At 48.7% G+C, this 14,976-nt stretch overlaps 1 non-coding gene across 1 annotated transcript; it reads right to left on the bottom strand.

The window, feature by feature from the left end:
- Positions 1–5,992: 5,992 nt before the first annotated feature.
- Positions 5,993–6,065, bottom strand: trnac-aca (transfer RNA cysteine (anticodon ACA)). The gene has a single exon. It is a non-coding gene; the product is annotated as a tRNA-Cys (tRNA).
- Between the last annotated feature and the right edge of the window lie 8,911 nt (positions 6,066–14,976).

Raw genomic sequence — 14,976 nt, 5'->3', positions numbered from 1 at the left:
GAATGGTGGAATCCGTGGGGCAGCCGGGTCCAGGTATATTGAGTGGACCGCACAGTGAAGGCAAAACATTCCCGGGACCCAGCGTCCAGAGGACAGGTCCAGAACCCGTTTTGGATGTCCAGTGCCGTAAATATGGACAGGCCTGGGTGGAGGCCGTTTAAAATGGTAGCGGGGTTTGCTACTGGAGCGTGGAGTTTATCTGTGACTTTGTTCAGGGCCGTATAATCTATGGTCAGCCTCTAAGATGCATCTGGCTTTTGCACAGGCCATACGGGGGAGTTGGTCCGGGAACGGGTCTCAATCACTATCCCGGTTTCGAACAAATCTCCCACTATTGACTCAACGGCACGTTGGGCCTCCGGCCGAAGGGGATACTGCCGGTGAGCCTCGTGGTAGGGTCCGTGAACCCTGACAGGGTCTATCTGTGCCCTACCGCAATCTAGCTTGTGGGTAGCCCATGCGAGAGGGTAAACTGCGCAAACTTTCCCCCATATCCCTTCCTCCGCCCAAGCACGCTCAATCGGTCGGAGGACCTGTACCCCACACTGTTGGGTATAATCTGCTGAAAAGGGAAACCTCCCCCTCCCGGCCCCCCTATTTGCAGTGAGTGGTCACTCAAGGCAGGTTCGCCTCTATCTGGTGCAAGATGCCCATTCCCAAAATCAGACCCTGGTTATTGGGACCTTCCCAGAGCCTGGCCCGGAGGGCAGAGCTGTAGGGGGATTGGAATGCTCTGGCGAAGGATCACGCTCTCCCCACTAACCCCGCTGATATGTATTTTTTTGTTTACGGTAGGAAAATCTGAGTCGGTTATCGACACCGAGGCTCCCGTGTATAAAAGAGCACAATACTGCCGGCCTCCTAACAGTCCGTTTAGACACGGGCGGGTGGCCCCCGGTCCTCCGACGGAGGAGGCCGTGGTGTCCAATCCTTGATGAGGGGAAGATGGGAGGAGGAGAGCACGCAGTCCCTCCAATTCACGGTCGGATAACCCCCCCTTTGTTGGTCTCTGCGACCCCTGAGTGGTCCCCCGGGGCCCCTGTCCTTCCCTTCCCTCCCCCCCCCCTTTCCGTAACACGTGGTTTGGCTATGCCCCGGGCGCCCACAATTGGTTCATGGTTTCCTTTACACGGGGCAATCTCGATATAAATGGCCTGTTTCCTGGCAATTAGAGCAGGCACGATCCTCTCGGGCTACTGCTACCGGTTCTGTTTTAATTTTTGGGCTAGTGTGGTGCGGGATCCACGGCAGGACGGGTAGGGTGTGGCCCTGGCGGAGAGTGTGGGTGTCTGTCAGATAGAACCCGAAAAGCTGACTAGTCCATTCCCGAAGCCCTGCCTCAGTGGCCTGTGGACTGGCCCCCATCCTAAGCGCTGTTTGGTATAGTTTATCCAGTCCCCGAATTAAGCTATCTATAAATCTTGGATCGTTGTGTTTGGCGGGGATGCCGTTGGTCTGTCCCCAATGTTCATACCGTTCAATTACCCGGTCAATATACGCACTGGGGTCTTCCCCAGGGTTTTGTCGTGGGGCCGTGAGTTCTGTCCAGGTGGCAGTGCCGTTACCCAATCCATCTTGAACCCAGGTCTTTAGAGCTTCAAATTGGGTGTCATGCTCGACCACAGTGGCTGGGACCTGCAAATCCCAAGGGGGCAACGCCCCAAAGACAGCAGAGAGGCACTTAATCTCAATGATATCTTTTATGTCCTTTATGGACAGATTAAAATGTCGGGCGGCGCTTTGTATCTTTGCCCATACGTCGACATTGGGATTATATCACTTCAGGTCGGGAATGAGAAGGATCAGGCTGGATCTCTCCTGTGGTGTTAAAGGCTGAGATTCCCCCCAATGTGCCCCTGCCTCCCATTTCCCCATTTGCTGCCCCTCCGGCTGGGTTTGGATTTACTCGGACAGGGGCCAGGGGTTTCGGCTCCCCATTTCCAGGTTGTCCCGGTGCCGAAGGGCAGATACGGTTGTATTCGGGAGGCACTCGGTCTGCGGCGTTTTGTGCTGCAGAGCCTCCATTGCCTTAACCATTCCCCCCACATTCCTGTAAATCGTCTAACTCCTCCGTTGCTGGCACTTCCAGATCCAAAAGGCTGCAAACTCGAACTTTAGCCTCTTGTACAGGTCTCAAAAAGTCCTGGAGAGAAGACGGTCTCCCCCATTTGTCCACGATTAAATATCCTGTCTGATCTGCCCAACTAGCGAGCAGAACGGTACCATAATTAGTTTGTTTAGCAGCCTTGTGTCCCGCCCACCACTCTATTTGATCGACTACTGGACTCGTTTCCTTCCATCCGTTCCTGATCATTTCACTTTGATATTTTAAATTAGCCTCTTGGACTCGTTTTACAACAGAGACACTGGTGGGCAGAGCCGGGACATCCGGAGGAAGGGGTTTCCCCTCGTTACTCATGTCAATTGTTATGTATATCCTTATGCTCTATCTTATACTTTAATTTATTTTACTCTAATCTTATGCTTTAATCGGCACAAACGTATCACCTTATACTCTAATTTATACACACTCACTGGTCCCCGGATCACAATCCTGTGGTGGTTGTCGTTCCCTTCGCCTACTTGATCCTGGCCGTCACGTGGGACTTGGTCCTCTTAATTCAGGCTCAGGCTCGGTGTTTGAGATAAACCACCACCCTTGTCCGTGTCGATCACCACGTGACTCTCAAAATCCAACCTTATACTGTATCGGAATAACGGCATAAACTTATACTCTAAGCAAACAAACACTTACACGATATCTTATATACCTACAGGTCTAGTCAATTCCGTCAATCCGTGGTCTCCGTGAGGAATTTTACTACGTGGATAATTTTAATACTGCGGCAAGTGCCACTGCCAATCCTGTCTCCAATGATGGGCCGAGCCCCTACCATAGGCTACCGGCCTCACCCTCGAGGGCTTTATACAGGGGCACCCCCCATCTGGAGTACAGGGCTATCCTGTTTCACTATACCACGTACCCTCCAATACAGGATCCGTTAGCCGACCTGCAGCGCAGTATCCCACTTCTGACACCAACTGTTAGACTCGAATTTTTGGAGCAAAACCAGACGGAGACAGAACTGCTGACAAAGTTAAAGTTTATTAGAAAACTTTGTGCACAAAGGGAGAGTGGTCAGCTTCCTCAAGCTCGTGACTAACTCTCAAAGGAACATCAGCACTACAAGCATGTTTATACCTTTCAATAAGCAACACCCACCTGCTGTGAAAGGTGAGGGTACATGTTTACATAACTACAGTGGGTTTCATTGGGTGGTATAGTCTGCCACTCACTTGTCAGGGGCTATCTTGGATCGTCCCATGACATTAAACATCTCACATTCCTGAGGAGGGCCCTTATCAATAAACACATAAGTCCCAAACATTGAGACTGGGCGGGGGTCTTCACAAGTCCTGACCAGCTCATCCCTCACTCCCTTTTGTGCTGGGGAGACCTTGGAGATATCCACCGCTTCTCCCTTAATCATCCCAAGTGAGTTAGTTAGGATAAACAATGTCCTTGAGCAAACATTCCTTAGTGTGCTCTGGAGATAAGCGAGGGGGTGGCCATAAATCCAACAAACCTGCCTTTGTCAGCTCTTACAGTGTGGGTTACGAACTGCTCCCATAATGGTCAAGTATCCCATCATGCTTTGCTGCTACCTAAATGCGACATGTGCGATTTAACTATCGAATTTTTGTGAGGATAGGAGTGGCTAATCATTCTTTATTATATATATATCAGGTTAGGTGAGGGGAGGCTGGAGGGTTTGGATCTGTGTTCACAAGCGTATTTTTCCAGTCCAACAACAGTGAGGAGGAGAGTGACAGGACAAAGACAGGTTGGTGGAATGGGCAGAAACATGGCAGATGAAATTTAACGCAAAGAAGTGCGAAGCGATACATTTTGGTGGAAGAACGAGGAGAGGAGAAATAAACTGAAGGGCACAATTCGAAAGGAGCTGCAGGAACCGAGAAATCTGGGGGTTCATGTGAACAAATCTTTAAAGATGGCCGGGCAGATTGAGAAAGCGGTTAAAGAAGCACACAGGATCGCGGGCTTTACAAATAGAGGCATAGAGTACATAAGGAAGGAAGTTATGATGAACCTTTATAAAACACTGGTTCGGCCACAACTGCAGTATTGTGTCCAGTTCTTGGCACCGCACTTTAGGAAGGATGTGAAGGCCTTTGAGAAGGTGCAGAACAGATTTATTGGAAAGGTTCCAGGAATGAGGGACTTCAGTTACGTGGATAGACTGGAGAAGCTGGGGTTGTTCTCCTCAGAGCAGAGAATGTTGAGAGGATATTTCGTCGATGTTTTTAAAAACATGAAGATTCCAGACAGAGTGGATCGAGAGAAACTGTTCCCATGGACGGAAGGGTCAAGAACCAGAGGACAAAGATTTATGGTGATTGCAAAAGAATCAAAGTCAACATGAGGAAAAACGCTTTTACACAGCGAGTGGTTAAGATCTGGAATTCACTGCCTAAGTGAGTGCTGTAGGCAGATTCAATCGTGGCTTTCAAAAGAGAATTGGATAAGTACTTGAAGGGAAAAAAATGCAGGGCTACGGGTAAACTGGGGGAGTGGGGGGAGGGGGTGTGACAAGCTGGATTGCTCTTGCAGAGGGCCAGCACCGACTTGACGTGCCGAATGGTCTCCCTCCGTGCTGAAACTATTCAATGATTCTGGGATTCAAGGAGGCAGAAACGAAATAACTCAAACTTGTGAAACACGAGATCTTTAGATCTTTATTCTAACGCCCTCCCAACTGAGCGATTTCCGTCCCACTGCAAATTGAACTTTGTGTCATTATGTTGGAAGAAAATATAACCCCAGGAGGAATTGCCCCTCCCGTTCAATCCGCACTTCATATATAAACATCACACTCATATATACACACCCACAGTTCATATATAAACATCGCACTCATATATACACACCCACAGTTCATATATAAACATCGCACTCATATATACACACCCACAGTTCATATATAAACATCACACTCATATATACACACCCACAGTTCATATATAAACATCGCACTCATATATACACACCCACAGTTCATATATAAACATCGCACTCATATATACACCCCACAGTTCATATATAAACATCGCACTCATATATACACACCCACAGTTCATATATAAACATCGCACTCATATATACACACCCACAGTTCATATATAAACATCACACTGATATATACACACCCACAGTTCATGTATAAACATCACACTCATATATACACACCCACATTTCATATATAAACATCTCACTCATATATACACACCCGCATTTCATATATAAACATCTCACTCATATATACACACCCACAGTTCATATATAAACATCACACTCATATATACACACCCACATTTCATATATAAACATCTCACTCATATATCCACACCCACAGTTCATATATAAACATCGCACTCATATATACACACCCACAGTTTATAACAGAACAGCGCACTCCGAATCCACACCCAATTTATATTTACCCAAAGTCCTGTTCACAGCTCTTACCAAAGTCTGAACACTGAAAGTTGAACTGTTTTCCAGATACTGTCCGTCCTACTTTGTAATTTTAGCATCGGATTTTATGCAGACCGACAAAGGGAGCGGAATAGCGGTCCTGGCGGTGAATGCTGCTTCGAACGGAAGTCTCGGTGTCCAGGAGCTGGCGGGGATTGGAAAGCTCTTGTGTCACACGAAGTGTCTGAAAGGCCCGGATACACCTGAAGGTTATCAGTGCGGTGCCCACACCTCGTGCTGTAATGTTAGCGAGCCGGACATCAACTTAAAAGGCGGCTTGTTGCAAACACGTTGTGGTCACAGTTTCATTCTTTCCATAACTGAACCGAAATCATTGAAAATAGAATGTTTTCTTCGCTGATTCACCATAAACAATATTTTATTATGAAATTTGATTCTCAGTTCCCCAGTGTCAAAGGGAAATTTGCATAAATCCGAGCCAGGTAGGAGTCGAACCTACAATCTTCTGATCTGTAATCAGACGCGTTATCAATTGCGCCACTGGCCCAACTGTTGACTGATGTGTTTTATTTCATTTTTCAGTGAGTTGGTAAAACTGTGTCAGATGGAGCTTACATAGAATTACATCGAATGTACATCACAGAAACAGGCAATTCGGCCCAACTAGACTATACCGGTGTTTATGCTGCAGACGAGCCTCCTCCAACCCCTCTTCATCTAAACCTATGAGCAAACTCTAATATTCCCTTCTCCTCTATGTGCTTATCCAGCTTCCCCGTAAATGCATCCATTCTATTCGCCTTAACTACTCCTTGTGGTGGCAAGTTGAACATTCTAACGCCTCTCTGGGTAAGTCTGTTTCTCTTGAATGCCAGATTGGATACATTAGTGACTGTATTAATGTTTCAGAAGATGGGATGATCGAGTGAATCTCTTCCCACACACGGAGCAGGTGAAAAGTCTCTCCCCAGTGTGAGTGCATCGATGTCTCAGCAGGTCGTTTCTGATTTTAAATCTCTTCCCACAGTCAGAACATTTAAAGGTCTCTCAGTGTGAACTCGCTGGTGTGACAGAAGGAGGGATGACCGAGTGAATCTCTCCTTACACACGGAGCAGGAGAACGGCCTCTCCCCAGTGTGAACTCGCTGGTGTCTCAGCAGGTTGGATGACTGAATGAATCTCTTCCCACACATAGAGCAGGAGAATGGCCTCTCCCCAGTGTGGGTGCGTTGGTGCATCAGCAGGGTGGATGACCGAGTGAATCCCTTCCCACACGCAGAGCAGGTGAACGGTCTCTCCCCAGTGTGGGTGCGTTGGTGTGTCAGCAGATGAATTTTGCTTTTAAATCTCTTCCCACAGTCAGAACATTTAAAGGTCTCTCAGTGTGAACTCGCTGGTGTGACAGAAGGAGGGATGACCGAGTGAATCTCTCCTTACACACGGAGCAGGAGAACGGCCTCTCCCCAGTGTGAACTCGCTGGTGTCTCAGCAGGTTGGATGACTGAATGAATCTCTTCCCACACATCGAGCAGGAGAATGGCCTCTCCCCAGTGTGGGTGCGTTGGTGCATCAGCAGGGTGGATGACCGAGTGAATCCCTTCCCACACGCAGAGCAGGTGAACGGTCTCTCCCCAGTGTGGGTGCGTTGGTGTGTCAGCAGATGAATTTTGCTTTTAAATCTCTTCTCACAGTCAGAACATTTAAAAGGTCTCTCATCGGAGTGCACTCGCTGGTGTGACAGAAGGTGTGATGACCGATTGAATCCCTTCCCACACACGGAGCAGGTGAACGGCCTCTCCCCAGTGTGAACTCGCTGGTGTCTCAGCAGGTTGGATGCCCAAGTGAATCCCTTCCCACAAGCAGAGCAGGTGAACGACCTCTCCCCAGTGTGAGTGCGTTGGTGTATCAGCAGATTACTTTTGCTTTTAAACTTCTTCTCACAGTCAGAACATTTAAAAGGTCTCTCATCAGTGTGAACTCGCTGGTGTGACAGAAGGTGTGATGACCGATTGAATCCCTTCCCACACACGGAGCAGGTGAACGGCCTCTCCCCAGTGTGAGTGCGTTGGTGTTTCAGCAGAATACTTTTGCATTCAAATCTCTTCTCACAGTCAGAACATTTAAAAGGTCTCTCCCCAGTGTGAACTCGCTGGTGTGTCTGGAGGCCGGATGACTGAGCGAATCCCTTCCCACACACGGAGCAGGTGAACGGCCTCTCCCCAGTGTGACGGCGTCGATGAGTTTCCAGCTCTGAAGGGTAATTGAATCCCTTCCCAGAGTCCCCGCATTTCCACGGTTTCTCCGTGGTCCGGGTGTCCTTGTGTCTCTCCAGGTTGGACGATCAGTTGAAACCTCGTCCACACACAGAACACGTGTACGGTTTCTCCCCACTGTGAATGGTGTGATGTTTTTTTTCTGGCTGTGTAACTGGTTAAAGCTCTTTCCACAGTCAGTGCACTGGAACACTCTAACTCGGGTGTGTGTGTCTCGGTGCTTTCCCACTCACACTGATGTTTGAAACCTTCTCCCATGGATAGAACAAACAAACATTTCTCCTTCCACATTCAAAGGCCGATGATATTCAGGTCCTGATGAATCGAGTGACTCTGTCAGATCTTGATGTGATCTTTGGTTTGAGTTTCCCTCTGCAAATCCTCCCCTGTAAAAGGAGTTCATAAAAGTTATCACTGTAAGTACAGGATAGAAATTCAGATCAGACAACTATACTTTCTATGGAACATTATTTCCTCTCTCATTCCTCAAAGCTGTAAATCCCCGTCCCACACACTCTCCCTCCTCCCTGTGCTGAAATCCAAACCCATCGCATCATCTTTCAGTGGCCCGAAACCATGAGTGAAAGGGTGAGAGAGGAATGTGAGAGAATGTGAGAGAGGAATGTGAGAGTGAATGTGAGAGAGTGAGTGTGTGAGAGTGTGAGAGAGTGTGAGTGTGAGTGAGTGTGAGTGTGAGAGAGTGTGAGTGCAGCAGTGGGCTCGGTGTGGAGAATGAAGTGGGGCAGGTGGAGCATATTTCATTGGGGCAGCAGTGATCATAATCTCATTAGGTTTAGAACAGTTATGGAAAATGTCAGGGGACAGTCAAATGTGAAAATTCTTAACTGGAGGAGGGCAAATTCCAGTGAGTTAAAAAGGGATCTTGTCCAGGTGGATTGGTATCAAAAATTGGCAGGCAGAACAGTAATTGAACAGTGGGAGGCCTTCAAGGAGGAGTGGGTTTGGGTACAGAGTAGACAGATTCCCACGAGGTGGAAAGGAACAGCATCCAAAGCTCGAGCTCCCTGGATGACTGAAGATGTAGAGATCACCATTCCTCCTTCATTTATAGACGCTCCCAGACCGATCACCATTTCTCCTTCATTTGCAGACTCTCCCGGACCAATCACCATTTCTCCTTCATTTACAGACGCTCCCTGACCGATCACCATTTCTCCTTCATTTACAGACGCTCCCTGACCGATCACCATTTCTCCTTCATTTGCAGACGCTCCCTGGCCAATCCCCATTTCCCCTTCATTTCCCGGCGGGGAGTGAGGGGGGGATAATGTTCACTGTTTTATATTCGGGTCTGGGGCCGCACTCGGGGTTTGTAAAGCCTGAGCCTGGGCCTGAGCCCGGACCCGGGCCCCGGGGTTTATTGAGCCTCTTGCTCCGATCCTCTGACCTGCACCGAACGCGCTCCTCCCGCAGCCTCGACTGGCCGCGCATGCTCAGGACACACTGCCCAATAATGAGTCACTACTGCGCATGCGCAATGGTCTCTACTGATTCAGATAGGGCACAATCTGAACCGCGCTGCATGCTGGGTGATGCAGCCGCCATTGATGATCATAATATCAGGCCGGAAAACAAAGGCATTGGAAGCAGGAAGAGCGCGTTTGGAACAAAGATAATAAAATAAACTGAAATACCAGCTCTTCGTGTCATTTAAATCGGCACAAACACACAGCGCAGACGCTCCACCACTTTGGTGAACTCCAGAAAATATTTTTTCGGTAACTTTTATTAATTTCGTTTTATTAAATGTTGCAACTGACGGGTTCAATTAATATTTATTTTCGAACTGCACCTCAGGATGTCAGTCTCAACACTAATCCCGCCCTGGTGATTAAGGAGAGTTCCGGACCAAGAGGAGGAGCGGAAATTGACTTGAGGGGTGGGCGGCTGAGGGGTGAGTTGGTCCTCCAACCAATCGGAGTGTGTGAGGGGTGGGAGTTGTGGCACCGAATGGGCGGGTCGAAGCCCAGATGTCCCTCATTGTCTGAAACATAATTTTTAAAACCTAATTTATCTTAAACTCCTGGAGACAACTCAACCTTTCTGTTGCGTCTTGAAACAGATCAAACCAGATGAGGTGGAGCAAACATTTCAACATTTCTAAGAAAAACACATTAACTAAGAACAGCCAACATGGATCATTTGAGATAACTCAAGTCTACTGATGAAGTGAATGTAGTGGTTGTTGTGTACATTGATTGTGAAAGGGTGTTTGGTAAGATGCCGGACAGGAGGCTTGTTGATAAAATTAGTACTTACCGTATTAAAAGGAATGAGGCAGTGTGTATAGGAAGTTGTGTGAAGGGCAGAAAACAGAAAGTAGTGGTTAATGGATGTTCTCCAGACTGGAGGGATGTGAACAGTGGTGTCCCACAGGGTCAGTGTTGGGACCATTGCTAACCACAATACAGAGAATGATATGAGCTTGGGTATGTGGGACACAAGGTGAAAATCTCCAGATGACGCCAAAATTGGCACCGGGGCAACTGTGAAGAGGAGTGTCAGAGACTTCACTGTGACGTCCACGGGTTAGTAAATGGACCAGGTGAAATTTAATGCAGAGAAATGTGACGTGATGCATTTTGAGAGGAAGAAAAATGAGATGAAATGTAAACTAAATGGACAAAGTTTAAAAGTAGAGGAGCAGAGAGACTTAGGGATGGAAGGTTCTAAATAATGCATTGTCTTATTAATTAACAAGTCTGAGAGTCAGCAACTTTAATACCTCATGAAGAAATATACGAGTAAATTCTCTTTCCTCTCCCATACCAGACTAAACATGCAAATCCCCCGTGTGGACGAGATCAGCCCTCTGGATGGAACCACGGACTCCCTGAGCTTGATCTCCGGTGTCTCCAGTCCCAACTGCCCCTTACATCAGTATCCCCTCACTTTTATACCCTGTTGTGATCCATCTCTGTCACTGGAGCTGGAACTTCCCTAATCTGTGGTTTACAAGGACACATTGCTTGGTTCCCAGCAGTTACTTTTCTTCAGTAGTGTTCTCATGATCCCTGAACTACCCTGCTTACTGTTAATCAGAATCATAGAATCATAGAAAATTTACAACACAGAAGGAGGCCATTCATCCCATCGTGTCCGCGCCAGCCGAAAATGAGCCACCCATCCGAATCCCACTTTCCAGCACTTGGTCCATAGCCTTGTCGGTCACGGCACTTCAGGTGCATATCCGGCTACCTTTTAAATGAGTTGAGGGTTTCTGCCTCTACCACCCTTTCAGGCAGTGAATTCCAGACAACGACCACCCTCTGGGTGAAAAATGTCTTCCTCAGCTCCTCAATAATCCTTCCACCAATCACTTTAAATCTATGCCCTGCCCCTTCTTTATTGACCTCTCTGCTAAGGGAAATCGGTCCTTCCTATCCAGCCTATCTCGGCCACACATAAATTTGTACACCTCAATTAAATCAATCCTCAGACTTGTTAGACTCGAATTTTTGGATCAAAACCAGACGGAGACGGAACTGCTGACCAAGTTAAAGTTTATTAGAAAACCTTGTGCACAAAGGGAGAGTGGCAGCTTCCTCAAGCTCGTGACTAACTCTCAAAGGAACGTCAGCACTACAAGCATGTTTATACCTTTCAATAAGCAACACCCACCTGCCGTAGAATGTGGTACAGGTCTCCGTAACTACAGAGGGTTTCATTGGGTGGTATAGTCTGCCACTCATTTGTCAGGTGCTACCTTGGGTCGTCCCATGACATTAAACATCTCACATTCCTGAGGAGGACCCTTATCAATAAACACAAGTCCCAGACATTGAAACTACACAAAGGGTCTTCACAAAGTCCTGAGCAGCTGCTTCCTATCTGACTCCCTTTTGAGCTGGGGTAACCTTGGAGATATCCACCGCTCCTCCCTTAATCATCCGAAGTGAGCTGGTTGGGATAAACAATGTCGGCTTCGGCCTTGGATAAACATTCCCTGGTGTGTTCTGGAGATAAGCGAGGTGGTGGACACAAATCTAACAAACCTGCCTTTGTCAGCTTTTACAGTGTGGGTTACGAGCTGCTCCCATAATGGTCAAGTATCCCATCATGCTTTGCTGCTACCTAAATGCTACATGTGCGATTTAACTACTTGTGTGTGTGAGGATAGGAGTGGCTAATCATTCTTTAATATATATATATATATATATATCAGGTTAGGTGAGGGGAGGCTGGAGGTTTTAGATTTCTGTTCACAAGCCTATTTTCCAGTCCAACAGTCCCCCCTCCAAACCTGGACATTGGATTATTCAGGGAAAAGCAAGAGCGCAAGTGACTGAGGTTTTGTCTAATAATCAACCTAATTTACTCGCCCTCTCCCCTCCCCAGCCCACTGGCTATTCCAGGGGGATCCTCTATTGGTCCCATATGATCCGACATGAGTCCTGTCGAGGCGGCCGCCTGTCGAGGCACCGGGTCTGCATCAAAAGAGGGTAATTAGTCATTTACATTAAAACCATTCCCGATTCAATCTCCTGCTGCTCTCCTCACCCACACACTTGATTTTTCCCATAAGCGGCTGAAATCGTCTGAATCACGGGTGGGGGAGGGGCGCATACACCAGCTGTTTTAACCACCTGTCCCACCAGATGTTTTGCCTCAGCCCGTTTCCATTTCTTACATGCCATACATAGCAGAATAAAGACCAGTATTAACTGCACCATGACCAAAACATGGGAAATTAGTCGGATCCATGGGTGAATCTGTCCATTTAGTCCCCAGTCCCATAAGTCATCCCACCACATGGTCACCTTGATCGCGTCTATGTCTTTCCTCAACTCCTTGCTCCCCTGTTCCATGGTATAATACACCTGCTGGGAATGTTCAACCTTCTCTCGTAACTGTCTCAGGTGTTCGGGCAATGGAGGTATTGGATATCCAAACGTGTTGATGTAGTTCCATACGTCGTTCCTAATGTCTTCAGACACTTGAAGAAAGGTCGTGTTGTCCTGGTGTATGTCCACCAGATCCTCATGTCCAATTCGTACAGGAATTTCCGGGGTGAAGCTAAACTCCGGACTGGGGATGGCACACATTAAGTAGCGTAACTAACACATACCCACCTCGGTTATCATCCAGATAGCACGTGTGTGTACCAAACTCGTCCCGGCACCATTCTAACTCCGAGTCAGTAGCTGCCCGTCCATAAACCAGCAGTCCAAACAATCCTATCATCCCTGATACAGACCAATTCATAGTGTCAATGTCGCCACTGTCCCAGGTTCAGGGACCAGTGCTGGGCCGGGGTAGGCGAAGAGGGGTCCGATAGACCTGGGAAAAGAGGAAAGAAACAGAGGGGAGGATGAAGAGGAGGGAAATATTCCAGCCTGGGTAACCAATAGTTGGAGAGTCAATATGTCCGGTAGCGGTGGCAGTACTGGGGCCGGCCCGTGTACCTGTAAGGCAGAGAGAGAGATACAGAACATCCTAAACAATTGACTCGATCTTCTGACCTTGGTCCTGGAAAAAAAAAACAAGAGAGCTGATTCGCATTATTCTTAACGATTTATTACGCATCTGTTAACCCCTCCACACGTCCTGTTCCAATCCAGTCCGATCCGTTCATGCTGCAGCAATCAGCTTGAGGAGGGAGACGCTGACATCTAGAGAGATAGTGTGCCTCCTGTAAATGCTGGACCCGGAAATGGTTAGCCTGGTTGGTCTCACTGAGCAGACGCAGGTATGTCAGGAGGGTGTTTTGGAACTGGGAGGTGTCCCCTGTGCCCAGTGGGGGTGCGTCTTGGGGTAACACCATGCCCCGTCCAGTCATTAGTTCGAATGGTGTAAAGCCGGTGCTTTTGGCTGGCGTGGCCCGTAATCGCCAAAGATTAGCGGGGAGGACGGTGTTCCACCCTTTCCCGGTCTGCAGGATGATTTTACTGATGGATTGTTTTAGCGTGCGGTTCATTCCCTCTCCCATTCCAGACGATTGAGGATGGCAGGGGATGTGGAACCGCTGTCGGACCCCCAAAAGAGCCAAAGCCTGTTTCATTGTCTTGCCGGTGAAATGAGTCCCCTGATCCGAACCTATCTGGTGGGACACTCCCCAGCGAGGAATGACCTCCATGGCTAGGATTTTTGCTGCTGCTTCGGCCGTATTCCCCCTGGTCGGGAAATCCTCCACCCAGCGAGTGAAAAGGTCAATGATGACAAAAACATGGCTGTACCCGCCACTGGGAGGGAGGGGGCAATTCCCGTTTGGAGACAGGGCAAACAGAAGCGTCCGGACTCGTGGATTTCCCTGGCCAGGCCGGGCCACCACCAGGTGTCAGCTATGAGGTAGTATAATTTGTACCCTCCCAGGTGTGTGGGTTCATGGTCGGATTGTATCAGGGCTCGTCTAAAGGCTCTCGGGACCGCATACCGGGTCTCATGAGGCCAAAACCCCTGGGCGTCTTGATGTGCTCCCTCTTGCACCCAGAGGTGGATATTCTCGGTGGACTCAGAAAGGTACGCGGTTAGGAGGGACTCCCTTGTTACCTCGCTAGCTTGGGAACCCTTCCCTTGTGCTTCCCCTCTGCAGAATTAAGAGCCGTCACAGGGGGGGTGAAGGCCGCCTGCTGAGCGGCCAAGTCCGCAGCCCGGACGGGTCTCCCCCGTCTGATGGGCCCGAATCTTAATGACAGCCCCCAAGGTGGGACCATCCGCTGCCCGAATAAGCTCGGCGATCGCAGTGGCCGTGTTTAATTGAGTGGCCTAAGGTAGTCAAACAGCCTCGTCGCTGCCAGAGACGCGAGTAGTCATGGACGACACAGTAAGCATCCTGGCTGTCAGTTTATATGTTCGCCGTTGTCCCTTCCGCCAATTGGAGGGCTTTGGTGAGCGCGGTGATCTCTGCCAGTTGCCCCCCTCCTCCGTTCCCAAGGCCCCTTGAGCAAGAGTCTGTCCTGACGGACCCACCACGGCCCATCCGTTGACCCGTCGGCCCTCGTGGTAAAAGCTGGACCCGTCTACAGACATTTCTAAACAGGCCCGGACGATGGGTTCCGTAAGGAGAGGTCCCTGACTCTCGGAGCGTAAAATAGTCGTGAATCATGAGGAGTCCCTTCATCAATCAGGAAAGACGCCGGGTTCGTTCGAGGGTCAGTTATCACCTCAATCCGGATCCCCTTACCGAACAAACACGCCTCCCATCTCGCACGCCCCTGATTGGAA

The sequence above is a fragment of the Heptranchias perlo genome, unplaced genomic scaffold (assembly GCF_035084215.1).
Source record: "Heptranchias perlo isolate sHepPer1 unplaced genomic scaffold, sHepPer1.hap1 HAP1_SCAFFOLD_289, whole genome shotgun sequence".
Taxonomy (NCBI): Eukaryota; Metazoa; Chordata; class Chondrichthyes; order Hexanchiformes; family Hexanchidae; genus Heptranchias; species Heptranchias perlo.
Note: the sequence above shows the minus strand (reverse complement) of the source record. Positions and strands in the feature narration are given on the sequence as shown.